The sequence below is a fragment of the Protopterus annectens genome, chromosome 1.part1 (genome assembly GCF_019279795.1).
Source record: "Protopterus annectens isolate FY-2018-M chromosome 1.part1, PAN1.0, whole genome shotgun sequence".
Lineage (NCBI taxonomy): Eukaryota > Metazoa > Chordata > Ceratodontiformes > Protopteridae > Protopterus > Protopterus annectens.
The window spans coordinates 1,130,728,704-1,130,756,015 of NC_056726.1; the positions used below are offsets into that span (position 1 = coordinate 1,130,728,704).

The following is a 27,312-nucleotide window of genomic DNA, read 5'->3' on the forward strand; positions in this document are numbered from 1 at the left end:
TACTAGGCTATTGGCCCTGAGGCCCTTATAAGCCTAGACAAGAGTTTAGCCCATGTTTAGACAAGTCAGCACCTGATGCCCCTGTCCAGCAGGGACACAGGGGGAACCCCAGGGGTATATTTTCTGTTTCCCATTCAGTTATTCAGGTTGCACTTAAAAAGGGGTAAACAGGTACTCTGCTTGACATGGAGAGGGAATCTATTCCATAGATGGGGGGACTCTGTGGGACACAAACTGTCCTGCCAACAAGTCCTGTTGATGTCACAGACCAGGTTGAGGTGGTGCATGAGAGTTTCTGGAGTGGAGCTTGACTTACGGATATGCAGCAGTCCCATCAAGGTGAGGTCCGTGATTGCCTTGTCTGCTAGTCAGAGGTTACCTCTGAGGACTCTGTATGAAACTGAGTAGAGAGATAGGGCTTTTAACACATCTGTGTATGGCAGATGCTTGAGGCCCTGGATTCTCCTGGTGAGGAACATATGTGGTCTCTCCAGCTGCTGCATGTGTTTTGCAAGGTACATTCTGAAAGAGATGTTGTACTCAATAATGGACCTTAAGAATAAAGTGATGTTATGACCTCCTTACCCCTGGATGAGATACCCTTACTTATAAGGTGGGCCGTGTAGAAGGCTTTCTGTACAATGGAAGCAACATGGTGGTCAAAAGTCAGGCTGTTATCAACCTGGGTGCCCAAGTCTCTCATGAGTGATAGTGTGATTAGGACATTGTTATTAATGTGATAATTTGTGGGGACGTCACTCTCCCCAAAGGGGATGATGATACATTTTTTGGTATTCATCTTGAGGCCATGTTTCTGGCACCAGTCATCTGTTTGAGTGAGACCGTTTTGACAAATGACTCATTGTTCTCAAAAGGTCAAATACAGAACACATCAACATACTAAATGTAGTGTGTTGTTTCAGTACCATAGTTAAGGCAGATTTGTTTGACTACAAAACTGAGTTTTTCATCACTTGACTCCAGATATTCTTTAATTAATCTTATTGAAAAATGTCTATCATTTTCAGAGTGTGACTAGTTGACCTTTACAATCTGGTAAGTTGAAAAGATGCATCACTTTTCTTCTCAGTGGTAATGCAGTACATATGCAACATATATGCATTGGCATTAAAGCAAATGTAATAAAAAGTCATATTTATTTATCCAAAAAAAATGAAGTGGACATTTTGTTCTCATATGATCCCAGAACATCAGAAATTCCTGTACTGACAAGGAAAAAGCCCAACTGACTGCAGTGTTGAACTGAATGTAAAAGCTACAGCATAAAATATCAGTTTTAGTCACAGTATGTGTCAGGAAATCCCTATATAACCACCTGCAATTACTAAGAATTGTCAAATAGTGATTGATAACCCCCCTCTATAATGTAAGCAATCACAGGACTGCCAGTGTGACAGTCTACCTACTTTCTATTTATTTGGTTTCTCCAAAACTTATCTGCAAACAGTTGGAATTACTTTAGAAATAAGCAAACTGCAAACGTTTCTGTCACGGGAAATATGTTAGTACAACATATCAAAACCAAATTAGCTGCTTCGCGATCACATGTTGATTATGACAACCCTTCTAAACATGTTTGGGAGTTTGCAAGTGCCAAGCGAGTGCGTATGACCAACTTTGAAGTGGTGTGGGTGGTCATATCAGATGCCAGGGAAGCATTAAGGCCATAACAGTTGATGTTACTGTTGCAAGATCAGCAAGGGCTCAAAGCCCTCCCATAGCTGCTTTGATGATAATCCCTCTATTTGGATTGTACTCTTACAGGGAATTACCCAGAGCAGGGATAATGAATGGGCAAAACTGGAGGGAGAAAGCAACCATCCATCCATTCATCCATCCATCCATCCATCCATCCATCCATCCATCCATCCATCCATCCACAATGTTTTTTACCTCATGTCTGTAGTGGTAATGGGGGTGTTATATCAACAGTGACAATCACCTAGAGCCAGTGTTCACACTATCAAGTGGCTAGCTCTACCATAGTGGTGTGAGAAAACAAACAGATAAAAAAATAATAACATAGAAGTAAGAACTATTACGGTGTGACTGATATATTGTTTCCTACTTCTAGCCATCAGATATGGAAAACAATTTTCTGAAGTGAAAGACTCACAATTTTAAAGTCCAGAATAGTGGAAAATAGAACATGTTTCCTGCAGTAAAACTGAATACTAGAACTTACTGTTTAAATTATTTTGCAGTGGACAAACTCAGTACTTACTCTGAGTAAATTCTATATACTAATGATGAGACTATTGGTTCTGTGGGTATGGGAAATTCCTCCAGATGCCACATCCTTGTGATTTGCATATATTCCCCCATAATCACTTTAATTGTCTTATAATTCTAAGAATCACAATTATAGTCTTCAGAATTATAATGAAAACTTAATGCAACCTTGATATGCTTTTCACTGTCACAGTCTGACAAGCTGCATTATATTTGGTTGCTCTAGGTTTTGAATGTATCATTTCATTTCAGTACCCAGAATATACTAGAGCTTTACCATTTGTGCAAAGAAAGGAAGCCACCATCAAATCTTAGGTGCACTATGTACTTCAGGGTTCAATTATTAATCTCAGGAACCTTTACTAGCAGATGTCAAAAATAACTGATGTATTACCTCCCACATGTAGGCACCAAATGCTGCCATTTACAGATGTTTCACTATAATAGACTGTCAAGTTAGGTTATTGAGAAACAGATACATTCCATTATAAAAAAATGCATGAAGGCAGGTAATGTACAGGATGGGGCCATTTCATTCACAAGTAGAATTATCAAGAAAACAGGTGAAACTGAGATGTCAGCATTATATGCTACCAATCATATAATATGGGAATGAGCAACATTATGTTAACTAGCCCTAAATACAAACAAGGATGGTGGAGCAATTTATAAATGTATAAAATTGCACAATTAATTGCTGACTGCAATGAGATTGCACAACAAAATTTCTTGATGAACAGGGATAGAGACCATATGTTGGAAGACATTTTCACAGCCAATGTCAGCAACAGGGAGTGCCGTCACCCAGTGTTGCTGAAGGATCCATCAAAGCCTAGCAATCCATTAGCTGCATACACGGATGTAGTTGGCTAATATCATTTGGATAGGGGCATCATATTAGGGTTGTTAGATGTGTCATCACATGCAATCTCATGGGATATGTGGAATACCAATCACTCTGAAAACTAATATATGTATCTCTGACTATTCCCTGTGTTCTCACTGCAGCAACCTTCCAGGAAACACAAGGGGAACATGTTGAGTGTATTTCAGGTGTCTGCTTCATGAGTTCTAGACCAGTTCCTTGTTGTGATGTTGTAGCATGTGGAGTAGCATATATGGTTAACATGATCTACAGAGATAAGAAACAACACTGTGAGGGCAGTCAACAAAATAAATAATTTTTCTGAAGTTTTGGGACCATAGACTGTAGCCACATCTGTATCAAGGCCTGATCTGGCTGACATTAACAACAATATGTCAACCAGAAGTTGGTGTACATCAGTATATCGACTGCCATCCAGGCAGTACCAATGATTCTCATGTCTGGCACATCTGACACACCTCCAACATATACCAGCAATTTCTGTGGGGTGACATCCAACAGGGACAGCTTACTGGTGAAACTGGATATGCCCTGGATCCATGGTTTATGACTGATTCAAAATCCACAGATGATGGATAAAACAGCATACAAATCCCCACTGTCACAGATTCAAACATCACTGAGCATGTATTTGGGCTAATGAAGGCCTGCTTCCACTACCTAGATTTCTTTGCTGGTGCTCTGTAGTGCGCTCTGAAGACCATTTTCAAGACATTTTTTCTCTGTACAATGTTGCTCAACATATTAGACCACAGCCTGCATTAAAAAACTTGCTAGCTGAGCAAACAACTTCAAGGGAAAGCCATGCAAGATAGAGGTTAGAGTAATATAAGGTCGCACTAGCAAATAGGCAGTGTCTGGTCCATAACCATGGGCCAGATTAAACAAAACAAAGATTAGGACTAATGTATGCAGTATTACACTGATGCTATTCTTTACAGTACATTGGCTGACCACACTGTTGATTAGATTTAAGTTACCCATATAACACAATATCCAAAACACAACTCTGACCCAAATAAACCACCGACTGTGATTTACAAAGAAGGCAACCATGTAAAACAAAATTACTTTATTTTCTAGCGCTTCGGTGTTTCCACCTTTAAGGAATATCAAACAATAAAAAGATACAAAGCATGTGCTCATATATATATATATATATATATATATAAAAAAAACACATTCAATTAACATCACACACCCACTAATTAAACAATGGATTTCCATCTTAAAGCAAGCATTTCCAATTTAACTCATTGTTTAGACCAGTAGGTGTCATAGTTTTATACTTTGCAGTATCTAATTCTTCTCTTGTTAATGAATCTGACGATAGTTTCTTTTCTTGTAATGAAGATGCCGAAGAAAGTTTTGTAGGTATTAATGATGGCAATATTTCTTCTAATGCGTATTGCAAGATTAATGTTTCATTCCTACCAATGTTTAGTAAATTTATGCCACCTTTTGTTAATCAACGTATTGCACAATTTGGTTCCATGATAGGGTTTGGATGTGAAAACATCTGTGATAATATATTATTAAATAAGAATAGAGTGTCTTATAATTTAACTCTGAAGGAATGGCAAGCATTGAGAGTACTAAGTGATAGAAAGGATATAGTTATTAAACCTTCAGATAAAGGGAATAAAATAGTTATTATGAATGCATTACAATATCATAATATGTGCATGGGACACTTGGAGAATACTGAGGTATATGAAAAATGTAACAAAAGCAAATATGAACAAGCAGTGATTGAGTTTGAAAAAATGTTGGATAGGAGTGTTAGGTTAGGATACTTCAATGAAAAAGGTGTTATGGATAGACTATTTAATCAGAAAAGTGAAATAGCCATCTTTTTCTGTCTGCCCAAAACACATAAAAGTTTGGTTAAACCTCTGGGGAGACCTATGATTTCTGTTTGTAATTATTTTTTGCATAACATTGGTTTAGTAATACATGCAATACTATTACCCTTTGTCGTTAAATCCCCTGTTTATATAAAAGATAGTGTGGATTTTTTACATAAAATTTCTCCGATAGTATGGAATAAGAACAGGTACTGGTTGGTAACTGACGTTAAAAGCTTATATACCTCTATTCAACACACAGATGGTTTGGAGGCGATAAGGTATTTTTTTTGGCGATAGCCCTTTAGCTTGTTTTGTAACCAACATGGTAGATTTTTGTTTAAAAAATAATTATTTTTATTTTGATAATATGTTATATAGACAGAAACAGGGTACAGCAATGGGGGTAGGTTTTCCCCCATGTATGCAAACCTTTTTATGACTTTTTTTGAAAAAAGGTTTTTATTTAATTTGGATTTTATGAGGAAATATGTACATTTCTATTTTCATTACATCGATGATTTAATATTCATTTGTGAAGGGGGCGAAGAAGAAGTGGACAGCATCATATCAGCTATGCATAGGAACCCTTTCGGTCTAGCATTTGATGGACTTCAGAAAGGGAATAGGGCAGTGTATTTAGACCTCATTTTGGAGGGCATGGAGAATGGGAACATCTCGGCCAATATTCATAGGAAATTTATGGACGGTAATCAGTATTTACATGCCTCAAGTTGTCATCCTCCCCATGTGTTGGAAGCTTTACCTTATGGCGAACTAGTACGTGTTTCTAGGTTATGGAGTGAGAAGAATGAGTTAATAAAGGAGATGGAAAAAACAAATGATATGTTTTTACAAAGGCGTTATGATCCAGGCATTTTGAAACAGGCCCAAATCAGATTAAGGAATGAGATAGATATGGATAGGGATGAAAATGGATTTAGAGGAAGGAATAAGTATCAGATTAGAAGAACTAATGAATGAAATAGAGAAAAGAGAGATGCAATTTATTACATATCTATGTATAATGTAAAAAGTGATGAAGTGAAAGTTCTGATAGAATATTACTGTAAATATCTGTTAGAAGACAGAGTTTTGGCTAATATTTTTCCTAATAAACCATTTTTTTCTTATAAAAGGGGTAGGAACTTGAAGGACATGGTTGTTCATGGGAAATTTCATATGCCAAAAGTAGATATATCAAGGACAAGTTTAATTTGGGGCACAGTATGCTGCAATAGATGCAGTATTTGTGCGAATATTGTTAATACATTTAATAATATAAATGTGATTAAATTTGAACCTAGAGACACATATACGTGTAGAAGTAAAGGGGTAATATATGCACTTAGATGTCCATGTGGACTTTATTATATAGGAGAAACTAAGAGAGAATTCCATGTTAGATTCATGGAACATGTTAGGGATGTTAAAAACAAAAGAGAAGATAAAATAATTGCTTCACACTTTAGGATGTTTCACAACAGCGATGTGACTTTGTTACAAGGTACTGTTTTAGAAACTATGAAATGTTTAGGTAATGATGAGAATGTATTAAAACAAAAGTTATTATATAAAGAGAGCATTTTCATTTTAAAGTATAAAACTATGACACCTACTGGTCTAAACAATGAGTTAAATTGGAAGTGTTTGCTTTAAGATGGAAATCCATTGTTTAATTAGTGGGTGTGTGATGTTAATTGAATGTGTTTTTTATATATATGAGCACATGCTTTGTATCTTTTTATTGTTTGATATTCCTTGAAGGTGGAAACACCGAAGTGCTAGAAAATAAAGTAATTTTGTTTTACATGGTTGCCTTCTTTGTAAATCACAGTTGGTGGTTTATTTGGGTCAGAGATGTGTTTTGGATTTTGTGAAGGAGAGGAGAGCTTGTTGTCTATACCCATATAACACAGCTGTAAGGGTAGAGAACAGTAGTCACCATATACACAGGAAGGGAAAGGCAGAGGGACAGGGATCAGAAATAGGTGTAGAGGTGAGGTGTGGTTTTCTAAGGAAGGAGAGCATGTGATATAGCCAAGGGGTGGGGGGGGGTCTAGGTATGCTGTGTAGGGGATGCTTTCTGAGAAGGCAGTTTCTGTAGATGTGGCTGTGACTGTAGTATGTTTATGCATGTGTGATAGGTTTTTTTGTACCTCAAGTGGGAAGGATGCAGACCATGGATGTCCCTGACAATTGGAGGTCTCCACACAAAGAAAAGTACTGGCAACAACAGGTGCAGTCAAGGATGAATGTAAGCACAAGACTGAAACCAACTGTCCTTTGCATGTCCCTGACTACTTAATGCTGCAGATCTTCTGAGGCATCCACACAGTGCTTCATAAGGTTTCTCACTGGTTTGTTGGTTAGAAGAGATAGCAATATCTGGTAGGACCTGCTCAGCCTGTGGACTATACCTCCAGCTGAGACACATGAGTGAAAGACATCAGACAGGCATGAACTATGACATATTGAGGCAGTGTAGGCAACCATATGCCTGCAAATTTTCAATGACACTCTCAATTTCTTGAATGCTTTCATGTATCTCAGAAGCTGTGTAGGTCACCCATCATTTCTGCCATGGTGGTGACAGCATCTGTCTATGTCTGGATGGCAGTCTTTCACATAAGTTGTGTAATGCCCAATATGGCATCCACCTCATGCAATAACCATGAGTGATGGTAGCGATGGCAATTGACCTACTTTTCTCAGCCCCTGACCCCATGATCTGTGGAGAGACCATTTCTCACTGCAGGTACCAGAGAAAGGGATGATCACACATTAGGAGTAGATGTGCTGGGCATCACCTGTTGTTCAAAAGATTCTATTGAGGTAGGGCCAGATTCTACAGGCAACAGAGTTGTGCCATTGTATGTGTGTAGTAGTCTGCCTTCCAAGCCACCAAAAGTTATCAAAGCCCCATCTGCATGAACTCCTCCATTTCTGCCAGGGTGGTTTACAATGGCAGACCCCTGCCTGTTGCCATTCTGTCACAGGCAGTTACATGGACCATGATGGACTGCAGTGTTACAGCCACCAACAGATCTCTACCACCAGACCATGGCACACATCATCATGGAATGTCCAACTGCTTTTATCTTTCTCTAGTGTCCACCATCCATGTCCACTGAGGTCCTGCAATAACACTTCTGTCTCTGCCTGGGAGAACTTCTCTAGGTACTTTTTTTCCTTTGTCTCCATATTGCAGTCTGTAATTGTAAAGACAGAGCTATGATCAGTGAGTGGAAATAACATATTTGCAACACCTGCTGTGGTGTGTACACAGCCTATGGAAGCTTTAACCTCATTAGGTGCAGCCCATAGAATACTTCACTATCATAGGACATGTCTCCAGAGTGTAAAATTAGGGAGAACAGGGATGGACCATGCTGCGATATACTCCCTCTCAGCAGCCTGTGCGCAGATATCATGTGCTCAGTATATTTACAGCAACCCTTTTTCTGTAATACAGGGGGCACTCCTGTCCTACCTCACATTGTCCACTACATTCCATACATAATACAAATATATAGAGAATCTGCATCGCCACATTGTCTTGGTTGCCATGCTGCAACACACTGGTACTACTGCACTTCACATGGTCCCACAGCCACTATCTACATGTGCCACTGGCATCTACATTGCAGTTCCATTTCCAAGCATCAATCATTGCCGTCTAGCCAGAGCTCTTCTCATACTTGTCTGTGGCTGGATATCGAGCCCCAGAAAAGCCTACTTTTATGTAGTTTATCCTCGCATCTGCATAAGTCCTGCATTCCCTTGCCTCATCATGTTAGAACTTTCTGTAATAGGTAAAGTACCATAGAAATGTACTGCAGAGCTGCATCACACACTTTCCTGGGACCACCACCCCATGTCAATAGGTGGATGAGGAGCAACATCTCTTCAACAACACAGAATAGTACTACTGCTAATCACACATTCTCTCATATTTTAGTGTTTTATGTTCTCTTACCAAAACATTTGTAGTCTGGTCTTATCTCTACTGAGTAACTGTGTAATATTTACTACTATCCAGCTGTCTTCAGCATATTTTAGTAATGGGATGAACACTGTAATAGATATGACTGTGTTTGTCATGCAATGTCTTGAAGTACAGCAATTATGTTAATAAGGTAAACACGGAATAATCAATCACTCCTTTAATGCAATGTGCACCAGTCCTGGATTGTGCAATGAGGCTTGTGGCTGACTCTGCAAACACATGCATGACTACAAAGTACAATGCATATGCACAGGCAGGCCCATGAGCTTTACTTGGCTTTGGGTTTATTAATCAGCCTCAAGAGCCTTAAGGTGACTATGGCGCAGACATGGACAGAGATGTGGGCTGTGCACTCTACCTACATTTTGGTCAGCATGTCTTTCACCACTCAAACACAACCTTGCACAGTTTTCATTAATGCACAGTTACAAAGTGACACTGGGTCCATTGTACTCTACTGATGCCAATCAATGCACTTGACATGATACGCATAACATGAGCAAATGTGAATCTGATACTGTTTTCTTCCAGATTGTGACCTGTTTAGAGACCATAACTTCTGAGGGTTATGAGTGTGGAATGGTTCCTGTCTGGTGTACAAAGGAGGCTGAAATCTTATTGTACCTCTTATTGTAGCACTTGCTTTAACTGGTTTCATTATATTGTGAAAAATGTCTGTGCTATTTATTGTTTTCTACACTTCTTTAAAGTTTAAATGTTGCATCTTCTAAGTGCTGTAAGGGCTGTTGTTCTGCATTTAAATACATTGTATCTAGTGATTTTTAGCTAGTACTAGGCATCTGTTTATGGACTTGGGCTCCAAACCCGTCCTTTTCTGACTGTATAAACAAAAATCGTAACAATAACTCTCTTTCCTCTGCACTATTTATTGACCTTTCAAAAGCCTTTGATATGGTTAACCATCACATGCTTATTGATGTACTAAAAGCCCAATCACTGGACCCCCAAGCAGAACGCTGGTTTAAATCTTATTTAGAAAATAGACAGCAAGCAGTGCTTTGGGATAAAAAATCTTTCTGCACTCCTCCCTGTGATTATATGAGTACCACAGGGCTCTATTTTAGGCCTGATTCTCTTTTCACTGTTTATTAATGATCTAAATGCAAAATTCCTCAAGCCACCTGCATACAATATGCAGATGACTCTACTTTAATATGTTCAGCCAAGTCCATAACCTCACTCCAGACCCACACCCAGACAGTATTTAACACTGTTGAAAATTGGTTCATGCAACACTGCCTCCTGCTGAACCCCAAGAAAAACAAAATTATTGCTGTTTGCTCCTACTCAAAAGTCATCACAACTTCACTTCACAGTAACTTCTAACAATGGAACTAATATATCCCCTGACACTACAACTCATCTCCTGGGAATAACAATTGACAACAACCTTAGCTATGATGACCATATTAATACTACTATAAAGTCTGTCAACAAAAAACTAGGCACCCTTTATAAAATCAAACCCTTCCTTATCCCTTTAGCCAGAACCACTATTGCCCAAACCCACTTGATCTCTACCCTGTTCTATGCTTCTGCAATATATACCAATCTTTCTAAAAAACAACCTTTCCAAACTTTCAACCAGTTACAATAACATAGCCCGATTTGCCACTGGCACCCCCTTTAGAACTCACCACTGTCACAACCTAAAACAACTGGGAAGGTTAGAACTGCAGAACCAACTACTTTGTCAACAACTTCTTATCACCCAAAAGATCCTTTACCACCCTAATAATACCCCTATCCTCACTAATATGATTACCCCCTATAAAAATCTTGCAACACTATGCTCAGCTAATAAGTTTCTAGTTTCCACTATTAAATCCAACAACAAAGCTGGGGATTCACTTTTCACCAACACAGTGGGAAAAACCTGGAACCAGCTTCCTATTGAACTTTCTACTCTTGCTTCCACACTGCTTTTTAAAAAAACATTTTAAAGAATATCTTAAAACTCACTGGCTTTGTCCCTGCTCTAACCCTGACTGATATCTCATTTCCCATTCTTGATCTCCCAATGCTTCTTTACTCCACTGTTCTATATTGCCTACCTGTAATAAAGATTTCTTCAAAAAAAAAAAAAAAAATTTGGAATCTCCATATATTTTTTTTTAGCTCTCAAATGTTGTTTGTTTGTTCTCTCTATTTGATCTTGGCTTAAACACACTAAAGAACTCTGTACAAGTTTATCATACCTACAATTTAAAGAATGTACTATAACTCATTTTACTATTGATATATATTGTATGTTTTGTCACTGCCGATGTTTGGAGCTTTTCTCCCCGGGTCTCTACTGAAAATGGATATATATCCAGTTAGACTAGCCCGGTCAACAAATGTAAAATAAATAAAAATAAAAAATAAAATTTTACATTAAGAGGATAAAAGTCTACACTCTTATGACAGGATAGGGCTGATTTCACCCATATGACTTGGGAATTGCTGCTAGAAAATTCATTGCATGCTTACCTAATTTGCCTTAGGGCATAGTTAGTGTAAAACTTGATTTTTTCTGATCATATATAAGCCTTGTGTTTGCGCAAAGCTGTTCTTCATACAGCAGTGGTTAGTAGTGCCTTGTGTATATGCAATCATCAGAATCTGCAATTTTTGTATAAAAACTACCTCAGAACTTTACATCAATCCTGCTCTACTCATGAGGCAGCTAGTTTGTATATTGAGTAGCATAAACACATTTAGTTGGGACTATTTAGGTCTATATTAAATTATTAAAGCAGCCAGGACTATCACTGCTCAAAGAGCATTTGATTTGTGAGCTAGGAAGCTTCACTGAATAGGTTAGCTGTAGATTACACCAGAGTAAGCACCCATCCCTTGTCCACATTAAGACATACAATCATGGATAGGCACTTTCTTACTATGTCTGTATCTAGGTTGGAGGAAATGGGCACCCTGATGCAATGCAGCAAGTGCCTTATGCACACTGGCAATACTTAATTCTCGGACAGGCAAATACAGTACATGAAGGATGTAGTTACACAATGACCACACACACACACACACACACACACACACACACACACACACACACACACACACACACACACACACACACACACACATACACACACATGCCTCAACAACACACAACACACACACACACACACACACACACACACACACACACACACACACACACAAACACACACCAATCAGTGCACCCACATAGGACCAGACACATAGATCCACATATGCGGAAGTGCTCACATGTAACTTACCCAAACCTCATTATAGTAAACATTAATGAGATTTGCATTTACTTTTGTGTTTCTCATTTCATTGATGCCCTTTTTCTTGTTTTTTGATGTTTTGTTTCTGTCCATTTATGTTCCTATTTTATGTGCCATTTGACACATTAGTGTATGTGCTACAGCAGCAGCAGCCACCTCACCAATCACCTGCCCTGCCATCACCTGTTGAGGACCAGCTGTCATCCAGGCCAGCATCTCTTCAGGATAATGTAGTTCATTCAGCAGAATGTGACCTGGAGAGTTCCCTAGAGCTCATTGGTGGTCTGTCTCATCTGGGAGGCATGGGCTCACCAATTGAAGGGATCACTAGTGGGTCACTATATGTTACCTGGCAGGAAGTTGAATTATTTATGACAGTCCTGGTAGACTGGTAGGTGGAAACCCACCTAAAGCACATCCTTGTGTGACCTGCCATCCACCAGTGACCGGGCCCAACAATGATGGCAGCCATGTTCATCTGTTCATAGAAAGTACTAGGTGGTACTAGGTTAGCTGCTCTTGCTAGCTGCTCAGTCCACCCAATAACCCTTTTGTTGCTTGAATTAACCTGTCCAGTCCTGTTTGTTGCTAGATTGGCCTTACCCATCCCATGGTTGATTATATATTACTCCAAGTGAGAATAACTAGGATCATCCATAGAAAATGTCAGGGGACTCATAAGTGGGGTAAAACATTTAGTAGCTGCCTCTGTCCATTAGTATTACAGGGGGCACTCCTGAGATACATTTTCTACTACCCATCCATAGATCCAAGTTACAAATGAATATGGACAGGGTTGAGCTTTGTTTTATCTGGCTGAGGAGTCTGTTCCAGACCAGTGTTATCCTCTGCAAGTTACACCTGTCCCATCAGAATATTTTGTTGATGTGGCAAAAGAGTTTTAGATTCCTAGACTGAGTAGTCCTGATTCCATTGTACTTGCTGATGTTCAGTAGGTCCATCAGTTTTAGGTCAGAGGATGCATTATTTGCCAGATACAGGTCACCTCTTAGCAAAATATAGGATTCCAAGTATAGTGATATGGCCTTGAGTCAGTCAATGTAGGACCTCGTATCCTTTTAGTAAAGTATCTGTGTGGGCATTCAGCTGTTGCATGCGTGTGGACAGATACATGCCAAAGGGGGCATTATATCCAATGACTGGCCTAATGAAGCCTAAGTACCATGTTCAGTCATAGCCTCACCTCAGGCTTTGTGCCCACTGATTGGCGCACCGAGACGGTTATCCCACTCCACAAAGGGGTAGCCACAACGGACCCCAGGAACTAATACCCCATTAGCCTGATGAGCCTGGTCTGCAAGGCCATGGAACGTATCATCATGGAACTCATAAACAAAGACATTAGTAATCTCCAAACTCTGGACACTACCCAGTTCAGATTTGTAAAAGGCAGATAATGTCTCCTAAACCTGATTGACTTCTTTGAAGCAGTCACCAAAGCCAGAGATGAGGGTAAGGTGGTTCATACAGCTTATCTAGATCTCTCCAAGGCTTTTGACACCATTCCCCACTCTGGAATTATAGATAAGCTCACTAAACTAGGTATAAATCCCTATGTCACAAGATGGGTTGCCAACTGGCTCATGGACAGAACCCACACTGTGAAAGTAGCAGACTCCAAATCCGACTTCAGACCAGTGACAAGTGGAGTACCACAGGGTTCAGTCCTGGGTCCTCTCCTGTTTGGTATCTACTTCTCTGAAGTACAGGCTAACACAGAAGGTCTTTGGCTAACAAAGTTTGCAGATGACTGCAAACTAGGAGCCATAATTGAAACTCCTAACAATGTGGACATACTACAAAAGGGCCTCACTGAGACAGATGCCTGGTGTCAAAGCCATGGCCTGAAGCTCAATGCCAAAAAGTGTATTGTCATCCCCTTTGGTAAAAACTCTGTACCCATGAACTACCACATATCTGGTAGTTTACTTAATGCTGAAAACGTGATGAGACCTTAGGACACAGGTGGACAGTAGTCTCTCCTTTGAGAATCACATCACCACAGTGGTCAGGAAATCCTTCTATGTGGCTCACCTCATAACAAAAGGTTTCTCATCCAGAAAAAAAGAGGTCATTGTTCCCCTCTACTCATCACTCATTAGACCCATTATAGAGTACAACGATCCTTTTGGTATATACCTCACAAGACATCTACAACAACTGGAAAGGCCACAGAAATACCTCGCAAAGAGGATTACTGGCCTCAAACAGATGCCCTATGCAGACCATCTCAAAAAAACTCCAGCTTTACTCCGTCGCATATCGCCTACTCAGAGGTGATCTCTGCCTAACATACAAAGCTATGTCAAACCCAGAGCTGTTGGACATGCTCCACTTAAAGAAATCCCAATCCCTCCAAGCTACACACTCTAAGGACCTAAACCTTATCACCACAATAAAAAGAACATGCTGGAGGTATAGATTCCTGTCCCAGAGACTTCCCATACTCTGGAACAGACTAACTATCTATGTCAAGCAGAGCTCCTCATTAGCCCTCTTCAAGACAAATCTTGATGATTGGATGGAAGATAGGAAATTCACCCCGGGGACCACTTCTGTGGCTCTGCTCGATAAGGGCACAGGAAAATAATTTTCTTGGGTGGTGAAAGCCAGGGTACATTTTTGGCTAGGCTTATATAGGCCCTAGGGCCAATAGCCTAGTACCCTCCTAGGAACCTATGAACCTATAAAGGAGGATATAAAATGACTTTCTTTTGACAGTGGAAACAAGTTGTTTAAAAGTTAGGTCACTGTCCACATAAGTTTCCAAATCCTGAGCAACTGGGTTAACTCTTACAAGCAAATTTTCAATGTGGTAGTTTCTTGGGGCAGACAACTTCCCAAAGGATATGATAATGCATATCTTGGTATTTAGTTTCCGTCTATGATTCTGGCACCAGTTATTTGTTAGGGGTAAACCTTCCTGCAGGTTGGATAAGTAATTTGGGGATTCAGTGACTGTTCCTAGCTTGCAGTCATCTGCAAAAATCCTTTGGTATTTGCTTTTATTTCAGAGAAATAGAAGACAAAGTGGAGAGGTCCCAGCCCAAAACCTTGGGCCACTCCACTAGTGATAGATCTGTTTGTGGTGAAACCGTCCCCTATTCTGATCTCCTACATCCTATCTGTGAGCTGCTTGGCAATGCAGAGGGTGACACTGTGGTTTATTCTCAGTTAGTTACAATTTCTACTATGCCTGAATGGGGAATTGTGTCAAAAGCTTTGACCTGGTAGAGGTATGCAGTGTACCATTTTACCTTCATCCATTGTTGTGCTGTCCTTTTAAAAAAAAAGTCCACCAAAATGAGCAAGCATGACTTGCCCTTGATGAATCCAAATTGAGACAGGTCCAGTGTTTTCAGGTTCCCTATGCCCTTACTGATTTGTTACGCTGTTAAGTCTTTCATCATCTTGCATATGAGGCTGGTCAGACTTATGGGTCTATATTTTCCTGAATCTGTGACAGCGCCTCCCTTTTTCAGGCTGTTTTCTCTTTGCTTGGTACAAACCTGTGTGGAGGCTGATACTGAACAGTTTTGTTAGGGGGCTGGCTAAATTGTGCTTGATGCTATTTGAGATACATCCAGGGATATTGTCAGGAAATATTGATGCAGTATTTTTAGATTTTGATAGTGCTTTTAGCAATTGATCTTGTATGATAGCTAGATGCAAGTCTGTTTAAGGTATATCTTGTGGAATAGACAGAAGGGAGAAGGCTATAAAGCTTTAATTGAAATTATGAAGCAGTAGGTTCACTATATCTTGAGCCTTATTGTAGCTAACATTGTCCACAATCAGCTCAGAGCATTGCTATGTTGTGCTTCATAGATCATGAACATAACTAAAAAGTCATTGTGATTGGCTTTGGCTTAAACCATGTCTTAGTCTCTGCACAGAATTCTGCATGGTCCTGGGTGAGGAGGGCTTGTGGAGAGCGGACGTTCTTTTTTAGGCTCATAGCATTGGTTATTAGTCTTCATATTTTCCTTTGCTTGCTTCATTATGTTGGCAGTTGTAGCAGGTTGGCATTGCATACAAAAGGCATTATGGGTGCACAGTGTCTTTGTCAATAATTGAACCCCTTGAGGAGACAGATGCAGGCTATCCCTAAAGCAGCATGGTCTGTCTATCTATTATATCCTCCCAAGCTGAGAAATATTTGATTGCTTTCAAATGACACCAAAAACTAAGCCAATTATTAAAGTCAATACTTTTTACTCATGTTGTGGCATCATCCTTGTAAAAGATAGGATGCTTCTCAGTGCTAGGTTCATATCTGTTTGGGACACATAGTCAGAGAGCTCCATCATGGCTATTTTCATTTTGTCCAGTGAGGTACATTTCAAGTCACTGACACCCACATGTAATATGATAGAGGCATACTGATACTTGTGCAATGACTTGAATGTTGTGTGTGATATGATGGGTCCTGACACGACATAATTAACTAATCATCACTCTTTGTTGATCAGCCTAGTAAGAGGTACATATGTATGCCTTACAATGGATCACGTGTAACTATAATATTTGGTTGGGTAGATGTCTGTCTTATGGGCTCAGTATCCATGACTGTGGGACTCCTTGTGCTATGCGAGGAGGTAGAATTCACTTGCTGAGTGTGCTTTGTGGATACATGTATATTGTCAAAGAATTTTTTATCATGATCTAAATCTTCCAATGCATTATATGTTCTTTTATATTTTTCTTTCTCTACTTTTCTCATATCATATTGCCACGGGAAAAAAACATTTTTATATTTTTCCATAAATATCATCCACCATTAAGACCAATTTTTATAAAATGTTCTTATAGTAATATTATCTTTCTATAACTTTACTACTAATATCTTCCTTTCTTTATTCTATACTTTCTCATTTATGCTTTTTATTTCTTGACCTATTTTGCATATTCTTTTTTTCTTTATCTTTGTCCAAATTCCAAGATGATCAGAAAATTCTGCTTCAACTATCCCTTTGTCCTATAACTAAACCTTCTGATACTGTAAAATAATCTATTTCAGTTCTATACTTACCCATCTTGTATGTCCATCATTTTTTGTCCCAAAATTTTGACGTACCACAGCTTCTAACTTCTAACTTTATTCTTATATAATTTCCTTTCTGTTTTTGTTTGCCTTAAGTATAATAATAATGAAAAAATCATATTTATCTTTACAGAGTCTAAAATCTGATGAAATAAGCTATCCCTTTCTTTGCAATTAGTATAATCATACAATGTTATAATTCTCTGTTCTTGTTCTTTCCATTTTAAATCTAAAATGGTTAATCTTCCAATTTTGTTTTCTAAAATTACATCTAATATTTTTTACTGTATTTCTGAAGAATACATCTATTCCAGTATATCTCTCATTTCCCAAATTCCAGATTACCTTTCCTCCCCATAGTTTCTATGTTTGTAATTGTTCTTTATTTGTTAAAAATGTTGTGTCTTCTAATATAATTGCATCTATATCACATGTATTACACCACTCCAAAACCCCTGTTCTTCTTATTATATTCTTAATACTATTCACATTTATAGAAATCACTCTAAATTTTTCATTTTCCCTTAGATTCAGGATTTCATAAGTTCATAGCTAATTACTAGGCTAGCTTTCTTCCTAGGTAATTCTAAGCCAAGTCAATTCCCTCCCACTCCAAAAGGTGAGAATCAAATACTGTACCTGGTGTCTGTGAGGCAAACACCTTAACCATTATATCAGCCCCAGTCATTAATTATTTCCCATTCATCTCTTTTATTTTTTTATTTTGTACTTATCCCTTTAAATTTTAATTTCTGTCTTTTACCCTTTAACCAATAGAATTAATTTTTTTCTTTCACTACCTCCCAATGTATGTGTTCTTTAGCACTTATTTCACAACCGTCTTTTATGTCCTCTTTATTATTTTTTCTAATCTATCTATTTCAACTTCTAAAAAAATCTTCTACTTATTCATTTTCTTCTCTTTCTGTTTTCCTTACTTTTATTTTCATTTATGAAATGTATTCATAAATGTCCAAGTATGTTACATTTATAGGTTCATATGTTCATAGGTAGGTACTAGGCTATCGGCCCAAGGGCCTAAGTAAGCCTAGTCAACAAGGTTCCCTGGCTTACGCTACACAAGAAAGTTATTTTCCTATGCCACTGTTGAGCAGAGCCACAGAAGTGATCCCCGGGATGTATTTCCTATCTCCCATCCAATCATCAAGATTTTTCTTGAAGAGTGCTAATGAAGAACTTTGCTTGACATAGAGGGGTAGCTTGTTCCAGAGTATAGGAAGTCTATGGGACAGGAATCTATCCCTCCAGCAGGTCCTGTTTATTGTGGAGACAAGGTTTAGATCCCTAGACCGTGTAGCTCAGAGGGATTGGGATTTCTTTAGGTGTAGCATGTCCAACAGCTCTGGGTTTGACATAGCTTTATATGTTAGGCAGAGATCAGCTTGGAGTAGGCAATATGCTACAGAGTAAAGCTGGAGTTTTTTGAGATGGTCAGTGTAGGGCATTTGTTTGAGGCCAGTAATCCTCTTTGTGAGGTATTTCTGTGACCTTTCCAGCTGCTGCAGATATCTTGTGAGGTACATTCCAAAAGGGGCGTTGTACTCTATAATGGGTCTAATGAGTGTTGAGTAGAGGGGGACAATGACCTCTTTTTTCCTGGATGAGAACCCTTTTATGATGAGATGTACCATGTAGAAGGACTTCCTGACTACTGTGGCGATGTGACTATCAAAGGAGAGACTACTGTCCATCTGGGTCCTAAGGTCTCTTATCACACATTTGGTGTTAAGTAGATTGCTGCCTATGTGGTAGTTCATGGGTACAGAGTTTTTACCAAAGGGGATGGCACTGCACTTTTTGGCATTGAGCTTGAGGCCATGGCTCTGACACCAGGCATCTATCTCAGCGAGGCCCTTCTGTAGGATGTCCACATCATTTGGGGACTTGACTATGGCTCCTAGTTTGCAGTCATCTGCGAACTTCATTAGCCAGAGGCCTTCTGTGTTAGCCTGTACTTCAGAGAAGTAGATACCAAACAGGAGAGGTCCCAGGACGGAACCCTGTGGTACTCTACTTGTCACTGCTTTGAGGTCAGATTTGGAGTGTGCAAGTTTTACAGTGTGGGTTCTGTTAGTGAGCCAGTTGGCAACCCATCTTCTGATGTATGGATTTATACGTAGTTTAGTGAGCTATAATTCTAGAATGGGGGATGGTGTCGAAAGCCTTGGAGAGGTCAAGATAGGCTGTGTGAACCACCTTACCCTCATCTACGGCTTTGGTGACTGCCTCAAAGAAGTCGATCAGGTTCAGGATGCATGATCTGCCTTTCACAAACCTGAACTGGGTGGTATCCAGAGTTTGGAGGTTACCAATGTCTTTGCTTATGAGTTCCATGATGATACATTCCATGGCCTTGCAGACCAGGCTCGTCAGGCTAATAGGGCGATAGTTCCTGGGATCAGTGGTGGCTCCCCTTTGTGGAGTGGGATAACTGTTGCTCTGCGCCATTCAGTGGGCACAAAGCCTGATGTGAGGCTATTATTGAACACGGTGCTTAGGTGGGGAGCCAGTTTGTTCTGAAGTTTGTGTAATACGCAGCCTGGGATGTTGTCCAGCCCCATGGATGCTGCGTTTTTGGCTTTAGAGAGTGCAGCTTTTACCTGCGTAGTTGTGATTACAGGGACTCTGCATTCTTCCTGTATAGATATGGGCCCTTTAGGGGGTGAGGGTGGGTAAAGTTAGCACTGAACCTATCTGCCAGGATGTTGGCAATATCAGTTGGTTCTGTAATTTTCATGCTGTTGTGCTGTAACTCAGAGCAGAGCTGGGTCTTGCCATCAAGATTCTTGACATAGCTATAGAATGCTTTGTGGTTGTCCTTAGAATTAGTGGTGATTTTGTTTTTGTAGCTAGCTTTGGAGGATCTTATAAGGGATCTCAGCTTCTTACTGAGGCTGACCAGGGTGCTCCTCCACTCATGGGATTTTTCTCTCTTTTGCAACAGTTTCTTCCTTCTGTTGTACAGTTTGTTTATGGCAGGTGACCACCAGATTGTCTTCCTTTTCTTGGAGGATAGCATCTTGGTTCTGTTTTGGATAGCACGATCCATGCACTCGTGTAAGTGCTTATAGAGTTCATTTGTGTAGGATTCAGCAGTTGTAACTGTATTGTCCATCTGCATGGGTGTCATGAAGTTCATCACTTCTGTCTTAAGAAGCATGAAGTTGGGTTTGGAGAAATTTTTACTGTGGTTTCCTTAATGGGGGTGGGGGTGGGGGTGGGATGTGGATATCAAGGGTGATTAGCTTATGGTCGGATCGGACCAACGAGGAGCTGACTTCAGGTGTGGAACACCGGTCACTTATGTTGGTAATGACTAGGTCTAGGATATTGTTGATCCCGGTGGGGGTGTGGATAAGTTGATCCAGGGCATTGGAGTTTATGAATTCCAGAAAGCGTTGAGCTAAGGAGTTGGTACACGAGTAGTTTTCCCAATTAATGGTGGGGTAGTTGAAGTCGCCCATTATTAGGGTGTTTGGTTGAACCCTAATATTTTCCAGTACATCGAGAAAAGAGGAGTGGGAATCCTGGGGCATGGTGGGGGATCTGTAGCAAGCTACAATTTGGATTTCAGTTTTGCCCAGAGTTAGTTGCACTTGGATAACATCAGATGCATTATGCTGATCAACTAGCCTGGAGGTGTGGATATCCTTAATGAATATGGACACACCTCCGCCTTTGGTGTTTTGGTCCAGGTTACATGGCCGAAAAGTGTGGTATGAGTTATAGCCTGGTAGTGCAGGGATGCTCTCTGAAGACTTGAACCCTGTCTCAGTCACTGCACAGATATCGATGTTCTCCATTTTAAGGAGTGCCTCGAGTGAGTGCATTTTGAGATTTAGACTTCTAGCATTGAGTAGCATTACCCTCAGTTTTTGCTTGCTTGTTTCTGTTACAGTGGTGAATTTGTCATTTCAACCTTGCCTAAAAATGGCACTATAGGGGCGGCAAGAGCCTTAGCCAGTATCCGGAATCCCAGGGGTGACAGGTGCAGGCCATCTGTGGCAAAGCATCGTGGTCTGTTGACCATGTCATCCCAAGCAGACAGGTACTGGATCCCCTTAGAATGACACCAGAAGCTTAGACAATTGTTGAAGTCAATCATTTTGTCCTTGTACTGCGGTATCATTCTGGGCAATGGCAGAATGCTACTCAAGGCTAGGGTCATACCTGCCTGGACTACAAGATCGGAGAGCTCTTCCATGTCTCTTTTCATGCAGGCCAGGGAGTTTCATCTCAGGTCATTCACACCAACATGGACAATGACAGAGTCATATTTGTACTTGCTGTGGAGTGACCTCAGTGCGTGGGTTATGTGGTGGATCCTGGCACCCGACAAGCAGCTGACAGTAACCTTCTCTTTGTTTAGCCTGGTGAGTGGGACATCAGTGTGCCTGACTATAGAGTCACCTATGACTAGTGTGTTGGGTATGTTGTTTTGCCTTATTGGCTGTGGTTGAGTGGCACACTGAGTCTGTGGGCTGTACATCATTTGGGTTGTATTGGGGATGGATGTTGCTTACGTTTCTGCTTTGGAGGTCTCTCTTGCTTAGACAGATTGATATTGAGAGCCTCTGTGAATGTTTTTGTGTTGCTATGTGTGGATTTTGGTGGTGTAGATTTAGTAAGACTATGTGATGAGTGTGGTGTGGTGCAAATGTTTACCTTCTCCTCTTGACTGTCAAGTTCAGTCTTGGTTGGAGAGAGCTTTACCTCCATTTTGGCTATAAGTGCATCTCTCACAGGTTGTAGTGTTGGGTGGTAGGAGAGGGTTGTCTGTGTACATGAGGCAATTTCTACATTGCCTCAAGATGCCCAGATTCATCAGACAGACAGGAGAGAACACTGGGAGCTAACTCTTGGACATGCTCAAATAAAAAACTATTTTCCTCTAGATAAGTGAGGAAAGTGAGTACAAGAGCTGTTTTTCTCTAAGCAAGTGAGAAAAGTAAGTACAAAAACTGTTTTCCTCTGGGTAATTAGGAAGGTTGAGTGCTATAGTAATTAGTAGCTTATTTAGTGCTTACAAGTTCTGAACAAGTACTGAGCACGAATAAGCAAATTTAAATGCTAAAACTAAGAATCTGTATCTGCACTAGATGAGTTACAGGACAGAAACAAGTGCAAATGCAGGCTTCCAAATCAGAAAGTTGAGAGAGATGGAAAAGATTGCCCAAACTGCCAATAACTACAATTTCTGGTCCAGAACCACTCCTTATGTGGTAGACAGGTTTCATAGTACTTACCACTCCCACTAATAAGCTAGAAGGCTTCCCTCTAACACAGAAAGGCTTGCGGGGCTCAGAAGCTTACATACAGTCCTGGAAACAGCAAATCTGTACCTGGACTACACTAGTTACAGGAAAGGTAGGAAACAGGCTTACAGTATTTTTTTTTACAGAAAAGTCGCTAAAACAGCAGTAAAAACAATTCACATGCAGTGCAAGCTAGCACACTTGAGTATGTAGCAATATTAGACCAAACACAGTTTAAAAAATGCAATTAAATTAAAAAGGACTAAAAGCAAGTGCAGAAGGAGTTTATTAAGTTTATTAGGTAGAATGTGGTAAAGAGATGGGACTTGGGGGAGTGTCCCAGATCAAATCTACAGTGGGGCGGGCAACTGCAAAAGCCAGCAAATTTAAACTACAAGCCAAACATAGGGAGAGTGGGTGGGACAAAACACTTTCAGCAGAGATCTGGCAAACTATAAGCAACAATTAACATTACAAACTCTAAAACCAAAAAAATATATACTCAGCTCTGTATATTTCCAGATAGATTTAAAAGCAGTCTCTCAGAACATAGGTTCCAGCAATGAAATGCAGGCTGTTACTAACAGGTCTCATTTTATGCAATTTCAATTCACATTTTTTGCAATGTCTCATTTCCACATAAATGTAACATTTTCTTTTATTACAGTTACTTATCAAATGTTCTTCTTTTCAAAAAAAAAAAAAGTTTCTGGTTGTCCCTATTATTTTACAACACCCCTTTCTCTTTCTGTTATTAACACAATCAGTTGATAAACCTTTTTTATCATAAACCTTTTCAGTGTCTAGTACTTTTTTACATAAAGTTTTCAAATGTCCTTTCAAAGTCTTTCTTTCCACCTCTGTTCTAAAATGTTTATGAATTCTCTTTTTTTTGTTTGTAAGTTAAATACTTTTATCACATAGAGTCCGTGAGTTACTGTCTTTCTCTTTTCACTTCAAGAACATTTTCCATTGAAAAAGCAGTCTGAAATATAATGTCACAGAATGTTTCTTAGTTAATAAGAATAAATGCTCTTACATGTGCCTTTACACCCAAAGGAGCTATTACATTGTCCTATACTTCATACCTGCCCATTTCTTTGTCTTCATTACTCTGAATTCTTACCATATAGCACAATTTTTCATTTTCTTCTGCCTTCTCTTCTGAAATTCCTCTTTTGCCTTCTTTTACTTCGAGCACAGTTGTTTTCTTTTCCATTACACCACTATTCTGCATCCTCCTTTCATATTTTCTCCATAATGTAAGCCATGAAATGTCCCCTTCATTTTTTGGCACATTCTGCATCATTTTCTGTAAGTAAATAATCTCACAACCCTCCTAACTTGGGGGTTGTAATCATACAGCCATCATTTGCCGACTCATCTCTGTGAAACAGGTTTCTTTGAAACATCTCCTCAGAATCCTGCACACATTCTCCAGTCTCAATACTTCCTTTCTCATCCATTTCTCTCACCACTCCATTATTTCCCTTTCTCTTCATCTGCTCCCTTTTTCTTTTGACCCCTTCTGTGCTTGGCATGAAAACAGGAAGTAGTCCTGCAAAATGGGTTCCACTGTCAACAATGATGAGTAGGAGAAGTTCCCTAATGTCCTCTAGTAGTATAAATACCATCTTGAGTCACCCCTGAAAAAAGACTACTAGTCTAGTGGGATTAACATGATCAAAAATGATAAATAATAAATGTTGGTTGGATAACTTGTAAGAAAATCACAGTTTGAATATGTTTTACTATCTGCTAAAAGTTTTGAACTTTAGTGTATTTTGCCATTGTTAAGGTTAAAAGGCATCTACTAGCAAATCCACGTACCACAATATCAAATAAATAAAATGAATCTTTAAATGGAACAATATGTCTTTGGTTGTGTTCTAATACTGTCAAGACCTGCCAATACATCATCTATACAAATCTCATGAAGACGTTCTGATTGCTAAGAATAAAAGGGAGGAGGTTATTACATTTAATAATTTCTTTGAATGCATCCTCTTAGAGTTGACTTTGTGACCACTGTGGCTTTTCCATATATAAAAAAACATTTTGCTAATCAGAGAACTTATGAATAATGGAAGATCAGTGTGTTGTCAGAGGACTGTCAGTTAATTTGCTTGGCATTTACAACATAGTATTAAGGCTGTGAGCTGATAATGAGCTGATTCCTTTGGTCCAGGGTTCCATACCCTCAACCTCCAGTTGTCTAATGAGTGACCTTGGGCATGTCACTTAACTAGGCAGTACTTTGGAGAAACTGAGCTAGGATCATCCATGACCATATGCCTCGAAAATATCTATGAAGCATTTGCTATTCCATATCCAGAAGGTGCTGATTTTTTTTTGTCTTTGTTAAATAAGAAGGCTATGGATCCTGAGATGCATCATTAGCAGACTGATGGTCTCAGTCCTACATATCAAACTGTGGCTTTTAAGTACATAAATAATGCAGCACTTAAATTCAACAACATCAAAAAGCTGCTGCAATAAGTACAGCCTAAAGAAACTCAAGGAAAGAAGAAGTAGCTATTTGGTATGAAATTAAAATGTGTATATTCTAATCACTTTTGAAAAAAATAGAATTGAAAGAAAACTGTGATAATGAGAATGTTCATAGGAAAATAAGGAAGTAATGCTTACTATTTCAGAAACCATCATTCTGTTGCAGCCTGGTTGATAAGACTGCAGAAAAAATGTACAACTTTGCATTATTTATCTCATACACAGTGGAAATTAAATCACATTTACAGTCATTGCTTTTAATACTGTTTCATGGCATTAAATCATGTTTACATTCACTGTTTTTAATATTTCTTAACATTTCACAGCATCAAGTTTCTTTAGAAAGTGTTTTCTGGGGTTCAATAAAAATTACAAATGTTGCTTTAGTTTTGGCATATTTTAAAGCATAATTGTATGTTTTACACATTGCCTACCATGACTCACTTAAGAAACTCAAGTAGGATTGCACCATACTAAAATTGCCTTCCAGAAAATTCATTTGCCAGAAGAAATGTAAAAAAAAAATAGCATTTTGCAGGTGGAAATTTCAGTGCAGTGATCATTTGTAAATAATCATGTGGTTGATCATTATATTTTGTCATATAATAATATCAGTAAAGGAACTGTGCTTGTCAAGTACACATATAAAAATCTGTATTTACCTTTCCTGTAAAGATCAGTTCTATGCCATTCACAAATCAGAGTTTACTTTTATTTTTAATGGCCTCATTTTCATTTCAAATACTTTTGTTAACATTTTATTTAATGGTATCCCTTTTCTGTGCAATAATAACAACAGTTTTATAGACACTATTTATTTATGGAATGGTTGCATGCAGAAGTCAACACTATTTAATTGGTGACACTGAGAATGTACTTTTTTATATCTTTCCTTTTTCATTTTATTACAGGTATTTGTATAAGATGCCCGGAGGATTACTGGTCAAATACAGAGAAAGATTTCTGCATTACGAAATATGTTGAATTCCTCTCGTATGAAGACCCCCTGGGTACATCACTAGCTGTGATTGCTGTTGTCTTCTCACTCATGCCTGTGGGGGTTCTGTGTATCTTCATCAAACATCACAATACACCAGTTGTCAAAGCAAATAACCGGAAGTCAGTTACTTTCTCCTTATAAGTAACTTGTTGTGCTTACTGACTGCTTTAATATTTATTGGTCCTCCAAAAAATGAAACATGCATTTTCAGACAACCAGCTTTTGGCATATTCTTTTCTGTCTGTGTTTCTGCTGTACTTGCTAAGACTGTCACCGTAGTGATTGCTTTTAAGGCAACAAAACCAGGAAGCCGACTGAAGAACCTGGTTGGATCAAAGACATCTTTTTTTATAATACTTTCTTGTTTTGTATTTCAGTTTATTATATGTATTGTGTGGATACCACTTTCTCCACCCTTCTCAGAGACTGACAAAAAGCTTCCAGAAAAAATAGTGATTCAGTGTAATGAGGGTTCGGTATTCATGTTCTATTGCATGCTGGGATATTTAGGAATGTTAGCAAATGTAAGCCTCTTTATAGCGTTTCTTGCCAGAAACCTGCCAGATAGTTTCAATGAGACCAAATTTATCACATTTAGCATGATTGTTTTTGTAAGCGTTTGGTTGACATTTGTTCCAGCTTACATTAGTACAAAGGGGAAATACATGGTTGCTGTTGAGATTTTTGCAATTCTGTCATCTAGCATTGGATTGCTACTTTGTATATTTTTACCAAAATGCTATATTATTCTAATAAGATCAGACATGAATACTAGGGGATACATTGTGAGGCAACAAAACAATGTGAATAAAATATAATGGACAAAAAATAGACAACAGGTTACAAAGAGTATAGGTAAAATTGTGTTGGTATGCTCATATTAATTAAAGATTACATGAAAATCTTCACTTGTTTCTGGCTACCCTACAGAAAACAAATTATGATATTATTAGGGAACTCAGTATCCATATAACTTTACAGAAAAGTAGCATTTTGAACATATATAATACTGTTTTATAGGATCATAGGAAGTTACTAGGCTATTGGCCCTGAGGCCCTTACAAGCCTAGGCAAGAATTTAGCCCATGTTCTGCCAAGTCAGCACCCAATGCCCCTGTCTAGCAGGGACACAGGTGGAATCCCAGGGGTGTATTTTCTGTTCCCCATCCAGTTATCCAGGTTGTGTTTAA

At 39.0% G+C, this 27,312-nt stretch overlaps 1 pseudogene; it reads left to right on the forward strand.

Moving 5' to 3' along the window:
* Positions 1-26,940, forward strand: part of LOC122815695 — a 126,658-nt pseudogene extending 99,718 nt beyond the window's left edge.
* Positions 26,941-27,312: the final 372 nt, after the last annotated feature.